Here is a 14,954-nt window from a genome sequence, read left to right as displayed (position 1 = left end):
CACTAAGCCCTTCAAGTCAAGCATCTTTCTTCTGGCATTAATGATTAAGATGAACAGGGGCTCTGCCCCATCCCTTCACTACCTCCTAATGCCACTGGGTATTGTACAGTGCTGTACTGGGTTGGTGGAAGGAACAAATACTATGGTTTCCTGCAGCAATCAGCTTACACGGTGAAGCATAATAGCCTCTATCTTGGCATGCAAAACTATTAATGCTGTTATTGGTTATTAAATTATCCAGCCTCTTTAGAATCCAACTCTTGGTATTTAACTCTGTGACCTCCAGCAGTCAGGCTGCACTGACATTTCCTAACAGAGCATATGCCAAGATTTAAATTGGAAAATCAGATGGGATAAACATCTCTTATTTTCAGTACTAGCATCAAATCTGAAGAAAGAAAAGAATCCTACCTCAGCAATGCGCTCATGGTAATCTGCACCACACTAGAGAGAAAGGAGTGATATTGTTTCCCTTTTTTTCACATTAGCTCAGCTTGGATTATTTAACATAGATTTTACTATTTAACCTTAATAAAAGGATATCAGAGTTTTGCTTCACTCATTGGCTTATCCACAGAGTATTAAAAAAATGAAATGCAGATTCTTTGTTCTCTTCTGATATTCAGGGATTATTGGGCCAAATTCTGATCTCTGTTATTTGGGTCTAAAACAGGAGTAAATCCATTATCTTCAGTAGGATTATTCAAGATATACACCAGTCTGAATTTTACACAGTCTCTATTCTGTTACCTTCTGAAGTGTATTGTAACTACCGCTGCCCGGAACAGTGAGCAAGGGGCTGTCTATTCAGATACTGGAAGAGCCAAGTGTATTTACAGGATAATACAGAAGTCCAGCTATGTTTCTGAGAACTCTAATATCCATGTGCTCTGGAATATTTCTTAGAATTACTTAATTGCTGCCTTTTTTCTTTGGAGAACAGCAACTCTCCTGTCTCTTTGCAATGTTGCTAAAGCTATTGATTGCTCTATTACTTTGATTGATAGATAGATAGATACCAAACAAACAGGAATATTTAGAAACAAATAAGAATCTAGGGATTTACAGCTGCAAAGCACTTCTTAGAAGTGCTATCACGTAGTAAGGCAGCACAATTCCCATTTTATGAAGTTACAGTCAGAACTTCACATTTTCAACAACTTCACAGTTGCAGGACTGATCCCAGAATCCAAACCCTACCAAAAACTTTAACTGTGTTTAAAAAAAAAAAAGTTTCTAGCCTTTACATTTGCTGAGTTAATCTTTTAACTGAGAGTCCAATGTAAACCGATTCAGTGCTGTCTTTCTGGGCCTACAAAGAAAGAGTATAAAAAAACAACTTCAAGTGCATTAGTACCTGCTCCCATTCACATGAACAGTGCACTAACTCTGCTACCCAATTATAAACATTTAAACGTCAACCTTGTTAACTAATTCATTGTTGATCGTTTTAGCACAGACATCCAGATATTGCGCTTATCCATTGACACTGGAAACAGTGAGGCAATATGGGGGGAACAACAGTGGGGTGGCTGATTGCTGAGGTCAGTAACTAAGGGCTTGTCTTAGTCCACACTTAGGGGGATGTAAATTCCAGTGCACACTCGCATGCCGTGCACTGACTGGCCCACAGGTACCCTGCTGTTGCGCGCTAAAAGTTGTACATTAATGTAGTGCTGTTTCAAGCAGAACTATGACTCGAGCACATGCTAAGTACTTTTCTGAATCATAATGCCACTATATAAATCCACTGTACACCTTGAATATTGTGTGCGGTTCTGGTTCCCCCATCTAAAAAATATATATTAGAATTGGAAAAGGACAGGGAAGGACAACAAAAATGATTCGGAGGATGAAACAGCTTCCGTAGGAGGGGAGATGAAAAAGACTGAGACCGTTCAGATTAGAAAAAAAGACAACCAAGGAAGGGTGTGATGGAGGTCTATAAAATCGTGAATGGTGAGGAGACCGTGAATAAGGACGTGTTAGTTAGCCCTTCACATAACACAAGAACAAGGGGTCACCTGATGCAATTATTAGCACAGCACATTTAAAACAAACAAAAGGAAATACTTCTTCACATAATGCACAACGCACAGTCAACCGGGGAACTCACTGGCAGGGGATGTTGTGAATGCCGAAAGTACAACTGGGTTCAGAAAAGAATTAAATGAGTTCATGGAGAATAGGTCCAACAGTAGCTATTAGCCAAGATGGTCAGGGACACAACTCCATGCTCTGGGTGTCCCTAACCCTCTGACTGCCAGATGCTGGGACTGGACCACAGAGGATGGAGCACTCAATAACTGCCTGTTCGTTCATTCTCACTGAACCATCTGGCATTGGCCAATGCTGGAAGGCAGGATACTGGGCTATATGGACCATTGGTCTGACCCAGTATGGCCGTTCTTATATTCTTAATCAGGCCCTCTGTCAAGTGGTGAGTGCTCCCAGCTTCCAGTTATTGGAGGATGCCCAGCATCCATGGTATCTGGACTGTTACTGAGTGCTGAGGCCAAGAGCTTGGCAAGATTCAGCATGGGAGTGGCCAGTTATATAACTAACAAAAATATGCAGAATTATAATAGTGAATCTAAAGAAAATGTATTGAAAGGACATTAAACCTCATATTTCAGCACTTGAGCCAAGCCCTATAAGGGATCAGGATGAGATCTAGTGTGGGAGCCACCTCTTCCCACGGTTGGTGCTGGCAGTGCTGGAGACAGGATACTGGACTAGAGGGACCTTGGATATGATTCAATCTGGCAAATCCTATGCTTCTTTTTGGCAAAATACCTAAAAGAAATTCTTCAGTTTAACTGCCATGTACCGTGAAAGATGGCAAAGAGAGGCAATAATACACAGGACTAATTATTCTTAGCTAACAAAGATGATGAAAAATAATTAGCATTTCAACTGAATCAATTTGACTTCCTAGGAAATCTCCATTTATCATTATCATCAGCTAATCAGGTTTCTGCTTCTGTAAGGTCAAAGAAATTGACTTTAAATGAAGGGCAAAAGCAATTTTTTATGGTTAAATCCCTGTCCCTATTCCTCAAATTGCAGCAGATATTGTTCTATAAAACTTAATTCCAGTTAAAACAATTTATGTCAAAAATTTTCTTAGTGATGAGCAATTTCTAGAAGGTTTGGAAGTTTATTGCAGATGAAGCCTGAGAAGTTTGGATGCTTATCTGAGCTTATCTCAACTCATTCTTTTGAGATCTCTCCTCTACTTGCTTCATCTGCCTTTACTCTTTCTCCCTCCCACCTGCCTGCCAATCCAACCAGGTCTTGCATACCTCCGCTGCTAACAGGCCTTTTGGACACTACCACCGCCCCTCCCTAACTGCGTGTGGCGGGGACTGAAAACAGAGGTTCGATCAATCTTGGGAAGCTGTGGTCCACACAGTGCTTAAATATTTCTAACTGAATGTCTACCCAAAGCCCAGAGACCATTCTAGAACTGTGCTTTTCCAAATGATGTTGAGCAAAACACTTAGGCCAGACCTACAATAGGGAATATGGGCAGGGAGGAGAATTGCCAAAAGTGACAGCATTGGTTCAGCTGGTAAGAGTACCAGTGGGAACCCTATTGTTCCGGTTCCTTCTGAACCTCCTGAGGAATGTATGGTTAAATTGAGATGGTAATACAAATGGGGATTCAAACAGAAGGTCTGTTTCTTCGCTGGTGTAAACCACTAGTTGTAGTAAATCCCATTGAAGTACCTGGTGCTGTGCCATTTTACTCCCGCTAAGAAACTGACACAGAAAGAATTACTTTGGTCTTGGCTTAAAGTCCATTTCTTTGACCTTATAGAACAAATCTGATTAGCTAGTAAGACACTGAACAGGTGATAAAACCAGTGGGAATTTTTGTCTAAAATTTCCTAGCGTAGACACTGCTTCACTGTGCATTCAATTCTTGAATTCAAATGGATGTATGGCCTTGCCCTTCCTGCTTTCTCTCCTCCCCCTTTGTTTTCCAGCCTCTGTGTCCTCTGTCTTCCCCTTGATTTCAGTCAGCTAACACCCACTGCAATTTTTTAGCCATGAAATCTAGTTCTTTCACATACTTCAAGAAATTATTTTTTCCAGTATATGTAGCAGTTTGCATAGTTATTAGGGCAGAAGGCTGTTTGCCAGGAGACCTAGGTTCTATTCCCTATTCTTTAAGCTTGGATTTTGCCAACTCATTTAACTTCGCTGAGCCTTCGTTTACACATCTATACAATGGGGATAAGAAGCCTTTGTAATACTCTTTTAGATCCTTGGATGGAAGGTGCTATATAAATAGCAAATGCTGGGTTTTTTTAAAAATAAGAATTAAAAAAAAAAACAACCATTAGTAACATGCAGGGGTCTTGAAGTTAGGAATTCCCATGAGACGCTAGCTTGAGGCATTAGGAAAGAGAACATATGTTCTAACTAGTTTCCACAACAATTCAGAGTAAGTCTTGCGGGGTGGGTATATGTTTGGGAAGGGAAACTAAACTGAAGGATTTAAAAGAAATAACTGGAGGATTCTAACCAAGGTAAGACCTATCTAATGGAAGCAACGGTCCAAGGAGGTTAATTTTAACAGCTAATACCTTTGACGGTGACCCTTTAAACTGCAAATAATGAGGTCTGGATTAATGCACTCTGCTTTCCTGGCGTCACTCTTTCCAGTTTTCTGACCAATATTCTGAACCTAAAGCTTTTCCATTCTCATACAACAATTAGTTAATATTTGTAAAATGCTTTGAAAAGGTCAAGTACTGTGTAAGTGCTCCGTATTCTTGTTACTACAAAGAGGCCAAGAAATATTTTAAATTAGTTATGAAATGTACACTGTTTGTTTTAATAAAACATTAAATTCTTGTAGCAGACACTTGTACTTAAATCTTAATCCACCTTACTTTTATTTGTATCACAGTCACAGAAAAAATTGAAGAGACTAAAAAATTTTTAAAAGCTAACACCTATAATGCACTAATTTCGCTCTGTGGAATGCTTGCAACTCTTGATAGAAAAATAATGCTTACTCAGAGTTCACAATGGATTTCAATAAGAGTTAGTGAATACCAAAGCTACCCTGAATTACAAAATGCATTTACATTCAAAATATGCAAGACAAAGTGCATTTAAGCAGGTGTATGTATTGTATATTTCACAAATGTGCGTATGTGCAGAGGAGTACATGTTCTTCCCAATGTCTGCTCGACATATGCAATTTCATTGGAATTAAAAATATTTTTAGTGACAGCGTATCCAGGTTTCCAATGGAACAGGCTCATCCTAAGGAGCTACAACTGTCAGACAAAAAGGGGAAGATCTTTAGCGCTCTGTAGTCTGATCGTCATCGACTGACACATCATCAAGTACAGTGGCTCACTGAACATGCACCTGCACACAGGATTTATCTTCTTTCCTACACCAAAATGATTTCTATGCTCTTTCCTCACACCTTCCCAGCCCTGTTCCCTTATCTACTTTATTAATGGCCTCTTCCAAAAGGGTAGGTCCACTTTTCTGCAGGAGGTACCTCAAGGGCCTAAATATCCCTCCAACATTTTTGCTGTTAACAGTGACTGAAATGTGGTGCTGTTGCAGCCAGTACAAATCATTTTGAGATGTACATCAGAAATGTCCAAAAGTCATCTGCTGCAGTTGATAGAGCAGAAACAAGAACAACATTTTGGACAGAGAATCCTTCAGAGCAAAAATCCTTCAGTCACAGAGAAGCTTAGGTCATGTCACTTGGAAAGCAACCAGTGTTCACACTCCAGTCCAGATGCAGTTCTCCACCTAACCTATGCTGAAGGACAGCCCTTATGCAAACCCTTACTTGTAACACACCAGATGGGTTCAATGTATTTCGTTTTCATGTGAATGCTGAACGTTGGTATCTATTATCATTGGTTTCATTTCTGTTACGTTTCATGAGTACAGATTTTCATTTGGGTATTAAAAACCACTTTTTTCTAAAGTCAATATTTAGTGACTATATTTAGTGGTGTCTTGAGTAATTTTTAAGCCTCAAAATCATTAAAATATCCAGCTTTTCAGCTGTGCCATTAGATGTGTATTTCAACTGAGTTTTTAATCATACCTTGAAGAGTAAGAAATTGCAGACATGGACACCACATGAAAGAAATGGCCTCAATCCAAAAGGAAATAATGCATCATCCTAAATTATAACTCAATATTAGTTTAATTACAGCTTACATAATTATACCTTACAACACTACTCTATGATATTGTGTATAAAATCAAATCACACACACACACACAAAACCTATATTAAAAAAATATTAAGCCTGTGGCAAAACACAATGAAAGCCAGAAGTTTGTAGTTAGCTGAGAAACATGCCATATGTCCCTTCACTAACTTGGCATAGTGAAACGCTACCTTTGCAGTGTTAATACACCCTCTGGTGCCAATGTAGTGGTCAAAATATGCTATTCAATTAACTATAAACTTCATTTTTGAAACTGATGTTCTTTTACATAATTTTGGCATATAAAGTCTCTTTGGGATATTTCGTTTATAAGAAAGGAAGAAGATAGCATACACTTATGATAAATCCTAATATCCTAGGGATATTTTATTCTTGTAGTTTATCACAATGGCAGTCCTGTTAAATTAGCTTCATTCCTATGGAGATCAGGTTAACTCAGGTGAAAATTGGAGCAAAACCCTTTTTCCCTTTCCAGAGACCAAATTTGTTGTTCAGATTCAAATGTAGGTAGCATATAAGGAAACGCCAATACAGGATCATGCTCCTACAGATTCTATCAATTTAAGGTGTTGACCCAGGCATAAAGGAAAATTATAGGAAATTAGAATTGGTATGCCTAATGACCGCCATATGGTAGATACAATGAGCCAATGTAGTATTATGCTGGAAGCTGCTAATGGGTGCTATCAGGCGGGTCTTGCTCTATAGATAATCATAGACCTACTTTAAGGTGAAGGGTGTGCTAAGCATCCTTCAGTGAGGCTATTATGGAAATAGCAATTAAATGCCCCTTTATACAGAGACAGCTGGAAACAATAGGAAGCCCTGCCCAAGGCCCTCGGCCACATGGCAAAACCTGAGAGTTAAGCTATGTGATCTACCTTCATAGATTTTTTTTTTTTTTAAGGCCAGAAGGGACCACTGCGATCATCTAGTCTGACTTCCTGTATAACACAGGCCATAAAACTTCCTCGAAATAATTCCTTTTGAACTAGAGCACATCTGAGGGATTTCCCTGGGATTGATAGCAAACAGAGAGCTTAGGGGGATTGGTTGGTTGCTGATGCGTGAGAGAGAGAATGTGCTCAATACTACAATGACAACGTGCAGAATAAGGCCCTCTACACTATGCTATACCAGCGAGAAAAGCAAATGGTGAGCATGGGCCTGAGAAGAAGTTGAGAGACAGACTTTTGAGGGCACATTACTCGCTGCAAAGACAGACTTGGATTACGGAACACGGAAACTATCTGCTGTTGTTTGTTCCTAATGGCTTCAGGGGGAAAGGGTTTTGTGAACATTTCTTTGTCAATACAGAAGATGGCACCAAAGGAAAAAATCTGACTCGCATCATCATTTTTGTCTAATGGAAATAATCCAACATGTTTCCAAATATTGTCTACCCATTCAGGCCAAAAGAGGAAACAGTACACTGGTAGCAAGGGTGAGCACATACTTCAGATCAACTTTGATCAGTAATGTGGGCTTCTAGAAAACAACCTTTTACTTCATGTAAGCCAGACAGAAGGGTGGCCAGGACTTTTTTAAAATCCAACGGTAAAGGTTTCAATTAAACAAATTGACATGCCCCTACTGACTGTGTGATCAGGACACTACAAGAATGTCCTGAGGCATGAGAACCTGAAAATGAAACTGACTAGCTTATTTTCACACTCTTAAGTTGTGAGAAATACAGAAAGTAACCAGCATAAAAAATGAAAAGTAAATTAGATTTTTAAATGATTTTAGAGTTAAAAATTTTGAGTTACATCATCTTAAAAAATAATGTATTAACAACTTGACAACATCCCTTCAATATCTGGTCTTTTTTATAATATCTAAAGTAAACACTCCACTGCCAAGTTTTAGTTGTTAAGAAGAGCAAAAGCAAGCATATTTGGAGAGCCAATTTTTAAATCTGATTTTTGTGGCGGTTTTGAGTCTCCTCAAAAAAAGCAGCTGAATAGAGTTTTAAAATAAAATAAATCAATGTGTTAATCACTGCCCTATGAATAATTCTGTTATTCATAGCTTTTAAGAGATCATTATGACTGACCTTTCCTGAGACAGGCCATTGAACTTCACCAAGAGATTCCTGCTTGAACCATTTAGAAAAATATCCAGTCTTTATTTAAAGACTCCAAGGGATGGAGAATCCACCACAACCTTAAGTAAGTTGTTTCAATAGTTAATTACCCTCACTGTTGAAAACGTACACTGTATTTCTAATCTGAATTTCTCTACCCTCAGCTTTCGGACACTGGATCTTCATCTGCCTTTTTCTACTAAAATTAAAGCCCAGAAATCTCTTTGCCATTTAGGTACTTATAAAGTTCTCTCTTAACCTTCTCTTTGGCACACTATATAGATCTTCTTTAGACTCACACTATGAAAGCACTCTTCCAGACCTCAACACATGAGGAGTCAAATGTTTTATCTGGAGTCATGCTGTGCGTCAAGAATTACCTAAATGAATTCAGCCGCTGAAGTGTTCTGCAAGGACATGGTTGCCACTGTTCAATGTATGGCAAACAAGATTTCCCTTGTTCCTCCACAGGGAGCCATGACACCTCACAAGTTTGATTTCCCACCCACCCTCCCTCAAACTATCAGGGTTTCCTTAATTCTATTTCCCTATACTTTATGCACTGCAAGATAAGATGTAAACACAAACCAAACAGATCAGATTCTTAGCTGATGTAATCCTGCCTAGTTCCCTTGATTTCAATGGAGCTATGCGCCAATTTGCACCAGTTTATGATCTATCCCACAGAAGTACTGTTACAATGATGGTGACACAGAATAGTAGCATCAAAAGTAAAGGATCTCAATCAAATATGTGATTGTACAGAAGAAAGATGTAAACAGAACTTTAGTTTAATTACTAATAGACTATCAAAATTTTAAATTAAGTGTTGCCATTTTAGCAAACCTATGTTAATACCATTGTTCTCACAAGTGACACAATATCACAGAGTACAACAGTGTGCAGAGTCTAGTAAGCATCAGGTCCCCGTTGCAGCACCCACAGTACAAATGCATATGAGATGTAAGGCAAAATGCTGGCTCCATCTGAGTCAGCGGGAGTTCTTCCACTGACTTCAGCGGGGCCAAGATTTCTTCTATGTTTTTTTTCCCTGAAGGTTTTACAACCGATATACTGAAAACAGTTCTGGAGATCAGCACGGATATAGGTCAGTATTTTCAAACTTGAGTGCCTATAGGCTAGGCACTTTCAATCCATCAGTCACTGCAGAGGTGCTGAGCTCCCACCTACAGCTTTCATTGAAGTCAATAGAGACTGCAGCACCTCGAAGAAAAAGTCAGGCCACCTACTTACTTTAGGCACCAAAGTTTAAAAATGCTGGCCTTGGGTCTTGGCCATCAAAGCCAGCTCTCCATGAGACATGTGAAATGACAACACACTTGGGCATGGTTCTTCAAGATAACAGTCGTATTTCCTGAAGAGTGGCCCAGGAGTTGGGTAGCACCAACTGTTTTGAAGGTTAAGGCTGAAGATTATTGGAAGAAGTCGCCAGAAAGCTCACACAATGCCTATCCACAATATGCCTACTGTTCACGAACATGATCAGTCCTTAACTTTCATAAATACCAATGTTATCAATCCGAAGCTATTACAGAAGGATTTTTGCCCAACAGTAAACAAAAGACAATATTACATATGCAAGTCAATTGGCAAACTTAATATTTTATTACATTTTTATATTACAAATAGTCTAGAAAAACATATAATTTAAAGGGGCATGAGACCAGTAGGCCAGAAATGTAACACCCTTAAAATGATGCATTCTTGGAAATGTTTTCTTATTTAAAATGGTTTCTTAGCATCTTTCAATAAATCCCTCCATCTACTATCTGATCACTGCACATGTGCACAGTTTTGTTTGCACACAGTTCAAGTGCGTCCATGCTTTTCCTCCCCAGTCTACCCCTCGAAAATTTTAGTGGAAAGGGATTTAACAGTGTCATTTTAAATGTTTCAGATACCCATACCTACTTAAGCACAACTTTGGCAGCTCTTACTGGCCATGACTGAATTAATGTTCTCAAGTAATATTTTATTTAAAAAACGTATTTTTGACAGGAGTCTGTATGTTCAATAAACCATTGTTATGAAACAGTAGAATCCAATGATCCACGAGAGCAAGAGCTGCAGAAACTGCATTTGAGAACTAGATGTAATATTCTTCTAAGCATTTAAACCTAGAGATTGATTCTAAGGCTGTATATCTATAGGTTTTTCCCCTGATCTCCATCACTCGACTGGGCTATGCTTTCTAGGGGGAAAAAATGCTGAAACCACAGTAAAGGCCTGAATTACTTATGGATTTAGTGAGAGATTAATCCAGCTTTTCAATAATGACAGTTTCTGAAAAGCCCATGGAGGTCATTATTGGTTTTAATGACATATTATTTATTACATTCAGGACACCGACAAAGAGCGATTTTGCTGAATGAAGTACTTCTACATGTAAAATCTGTTGTGAATCGTAAGCCATACTTGGCTCTTCCAAAGAAACCAAATCTCCCCTCACCCCCCAAGTGAACACAAGCCCTGCATCCCTTTTAGTTACACTAGGAAGGATTTATAACAAGCTCACTCACCAAAAGCTCGGCAAGGAGTTACTATAAAGCTACTGTATTCGGTGGAAATGTAAATCAAACCCCATCCTGCAGTTTCTACTGTTCTCAAGAGGGATTTGTTATGTGGAAACACTGCAGTATCAGGTAAGGACAGAGCTATATTAAATAATACTGTCCACAAGGATGAAACGATTTTAAATGTTTCTCTTTGGAGAGGCAGGCAGCCAGGGTAGAACTATCTGGGCAGAGAGCTTGGGCAGAACGATGCTAAGAAGTCATTGCCTGGATGGCATATATTTAGCAGCTGTGGTTGTTCCCGGTGCTGACGTAAAGGAGTCCAGATATGTGCATATTGCCCACCAAGGAGCGAAGGAAGTGGCAGAGAAGGAAATACAGAGTGTGTATGAAAGTAAAGGGTTGTAACTAGGGCTGTCAAGCGATTAAAAAAATTAATTGCACTGTTAAACAACAACAGAATACCATTTATTTTAAATATTTTTGTACATTTACAACATTTTCAAACATATTAATTTCAATTACAACAAAATAAAAAGCGTACAATGCTCATTACAAATATTTGCACTGTAAAAAACAACAAAAAAATTTCAATTCAACACATACCAGTAGTGTAGTGCAATCTCTATCATAAAAGTTGAACTTACAAATGGAGAATTATGTACAAATAAAACTGCATTTCAAAAATAAAACAAAGTCCACTTATTCCTACTTTTTGGTCAGCCATGCACTCAGACAAACAAGGCTGGTTACAATTTGCAGGAGCTAATGCTGCCTGCTTCCTGTTTACAATGTCCCCTAAAAGTGAAAACATTATGTGCCAGATGCGCTAAAGATTCATATGTCCCTTCATGCTTCAACCACCATTCCAGAGGACGTGCGTCCATGCTGATGACGGGTTCTGCTTGATAACGATCCAAAGCAGTGCGACGCATGTTTGATAAAAATCAAAGCAGGTTGATTTTCTTTTTTCGTGGTTTGGGTTCTGTAGTTTCCGCATCAGAGTGTTTCTCTTTTAAGACTTCTAAAAGCACGCTCCACGTCACTCTCAGATTTTGGACGGCACTTCAGATTCTTAAACCTTGGGTCAAGTGCTGTAGCTATTTTTAGAAATCTCACATTGGTACCTTCTTTGTCTTTTGTCAAATCTGCTGTGAAAGTTTTCTTAAAACCAACATGTGCTGGATCATCATCTGAGACTGCTATAACATGAAATATATGCAGAATGTGGGTAAAACACAGCAGGAGACATACAATTCTCCCCCAAAGGAGTACAGTCACAAATTTAATAGACACATTACTTTTTTAACGAGCATCATCAGCATGGAAGTATGTCCTCTGGAATGGTGGCCGAAGCATGGAAGGGGCATACGAATGTTTAGCATATCTGGCATGTAAATACCTTGCAACACTGGCTACAAAAGTGCCATGCAAATGCCTGTTCTCACTTTCAGGTGATTTGTAATTAAGAAACAGACAGTATCTCCCCTCAATGTAAACAAACTTGTTTGTCTTAGTCATTGGCAGAATAAGAAGTAGGACTGAGTGGACTTGTAGGCTCTAAAGTTTTATACTGTTTTGTTTTTGAGTGCAGTTATGTAACCAAAAAAAATCTGCATTTGTAAATTACACTTTCACAATAAAGAGATTGCACTTCATTACTTGTATGAGGTGAATTGAAAAATACTAGTTCTTTTATCATTTTTACAGTGCATATATTTGAAATCAAAAATAATAATATAAAGCAAGCACTGTTCACTTTGTATTGTAACTGAAATCAATATTGAAAGTGTAGAAAAACAGCCAAAATATTTAATAAATTTCAATTGGTATTCTATTGTTATAAGTGCGATCAATCACAATTAATTTTTTATCACTATTACTTTTTTTGAGTTAATCGCATGAGTTAACTGTAATTAATTGACAGCCCTAGTTGCAATACATTGGGAGCATGGCACACCATTGATTTGAGCTTGTTGTGATGCATCATTTTAGTGGTATATTGAGAGTGACTGGTGAGAATATAGGGAGGGGAGATACAGTTTTGAAGTCCATTGGCTGATCATCCTTAGGTAGATTTCTTTCCATTTATAACCAGATGTAGCTAGGAAGATCAGTGCAATGTAAGACAGTGTCTTGGAATTATATGATCTCATCTCTCTATTCCTGAACAAATCACCAGTAGTGAGAACTGCCTTCCACACTCTGCCAGGAGACTATTTCTACTGGGCAAGCACCTTGTCTATATTGGATCAGGCCAGGTAAAGGCTACTCAGAAGGGAGAACTTAATGGGCAAAGACATCAGTGTGAGTACATCACACCTGTGTACCATGTAACTCCACTGGCTCCCCAACTGATTCTGAAACTATGTGTTGAGCAAAAAATGTCACCTTTTGCAAAGGCCGTCCCACAATGATATGACAGGTCATGAGCTGGCACTCATTATGATAGCAGAAAGTAATAATCACCATTAAATTACAATTATTAAGTAAGGGAAGCAATCCAGTCAGCAAAGAGAAAAATCCATTACAAAATGTCATATTGCACATTTCTGGTGCTTAGACACCACAGAAATGATTGATCTATTGGTGCCTAGATAACAGCAGAGCACCTGCTCTACTATAGTTAAGTTTAAGACCAGCTTTCTGTTTAAAGCTTGACTCTTTTAAATGCTCTAAAATCCTCACAGTTACTCAGATTGCCTTGAAAATTGCCATGAAATGCCTCACTAGGGCACAGGATTCCATTATTGATTTGGGGCCATTTGACCAAAGGGGTTCCTGAGATACAACCACCTCAGAAGCAGCGTTTCTTAAAGCTTTTGGCAACAATTTTGGGCATGCAGAGATCAAACTAGGGCTGAGATGATCATACCAGGGAACTAAATACCTGAGTCTCGCTCCCACAGACTGCATGCCACCCACAAGCACTCTGGGGAGAGATTAAATTATGTGATTAGCCCCAAGAGTTTGGTTCTACAGTTGGATGCATCACAGTTCTAAGGTTCATGCATGACATGGATTATACTGCACAGATGGAGAAAAAGAGAGAGGCTGCAGGAATTGAAAGCTTGCTATGAATCACCCATCCTCAATACTTCAGAGGAACTGTTCTGGACATCAAGTTGAGCATCACCCAGACACTGAGAGTTCAAACCCAAACCTAGAGAGAAGTCTCAAATAACAGGAGGCACCTTGTTAAAACCTGCCTCTGCCAAAGGTTTGGGGTGTTTTAAATTATTACGGTGGGGGAAAATGTAACCTAAGTAAAAGAGAATGTTCACATGGCACTGAAAGTATTTCTGAAAAGACAATAAATTCCCCATGCAAACGTTCCCTTGGAGGAGAGGGCAACTAGAGTTGCAAGAGTAGGTAAGAATAGGGGAGAAGGGTTTATGGTGCAGCAAGGTGAGGGATGATATGGGGAAGGAAATAAAAGGGGTGTGAGTGAATAAGAGGGGTTGGAGGGTGAGATGACAGGAGCTAGCTGTAGTGGAAGGGGAGGGCCACTGGGAGAGAACAGGGGCAGGGGCACCTGTCAGCCCCACATTTCCCTCCTGAGTGCGCACTGGGATCTGGGAGCTCCCAGCTCCTGTAGAGCAGTCTGACCACCCCCACATCCGTGCCTCTCTCATGTGAGCCAGGATATAGGGGACTTTCCCTTCTGGGGGTATGAGCCTCATTCCCTGCCCCCATGTGTGTGGCAGAATCTGACCCCCCTTCACGTGAGCTGAGGGGCTCTGGTCCCCTCCCTTCCTCATCAAAAGGAGAGAGCTGCATATGTACCTTCAAATTCCATTCTGCATTGTTTCCATATCGATTTGTGCAGGGTGTGTCAATAGCAGGACCCTGGAGTCTTCTGGTCATAGGTACTGTCAGTCAGGAGCGGTGACTTATAGGGGCTCATGGTGCCCGGGCTCCACCAATATTCAGGGCCCATGGGCCCGGCTCCACCAATGTTTGGGACCGGGTCTCTCCCCCAACCCCGCCTGCTGCCCCCATGCGCCTCCCCAAAGTGTTCCCTGGCCCCCACTTGCTGCCCCCACTCACCACCCTGGAGCCTGCAGCTCCCTCTGACTCTGCTCTGCCGACTTCTGGCATCAACTG

The 14,954-nt window shown here is 39.8% G+C and overlaps 1 protein-coding gene across 2 annotated transcripts in view; it reads right to left on the bottom strand.

Moving 5' to 3' along the window:
- Positions 1–14,954, bottom strand: part of CCSER1 (coiled-coil serine rich protein 1) — a 709,611-nt gene that overhangs the window by 679,982 nt on the left and 14,675 nt on the right. The window lies entirely within an intron of this gene.

This window comes from Eretmochelys imbricata, chromosome 4 (genome assembly GCF_965152235.1).
Source record: "Eretmochelys imbricata isolate rEreImb1 chromosome 4, rEreImb1.hap1, whole genome shotgun sequence".
NCBI classification, from domain to species: domain Eukaryota; kingdom Metazoa; phylum Chordata; order Testudines; family Cheloniidae; genus Eretmochelys; species Eretmochelys imbricata.
This window is presented reverse-complemented; position numbering and strand designations above follow the sequence as displayed.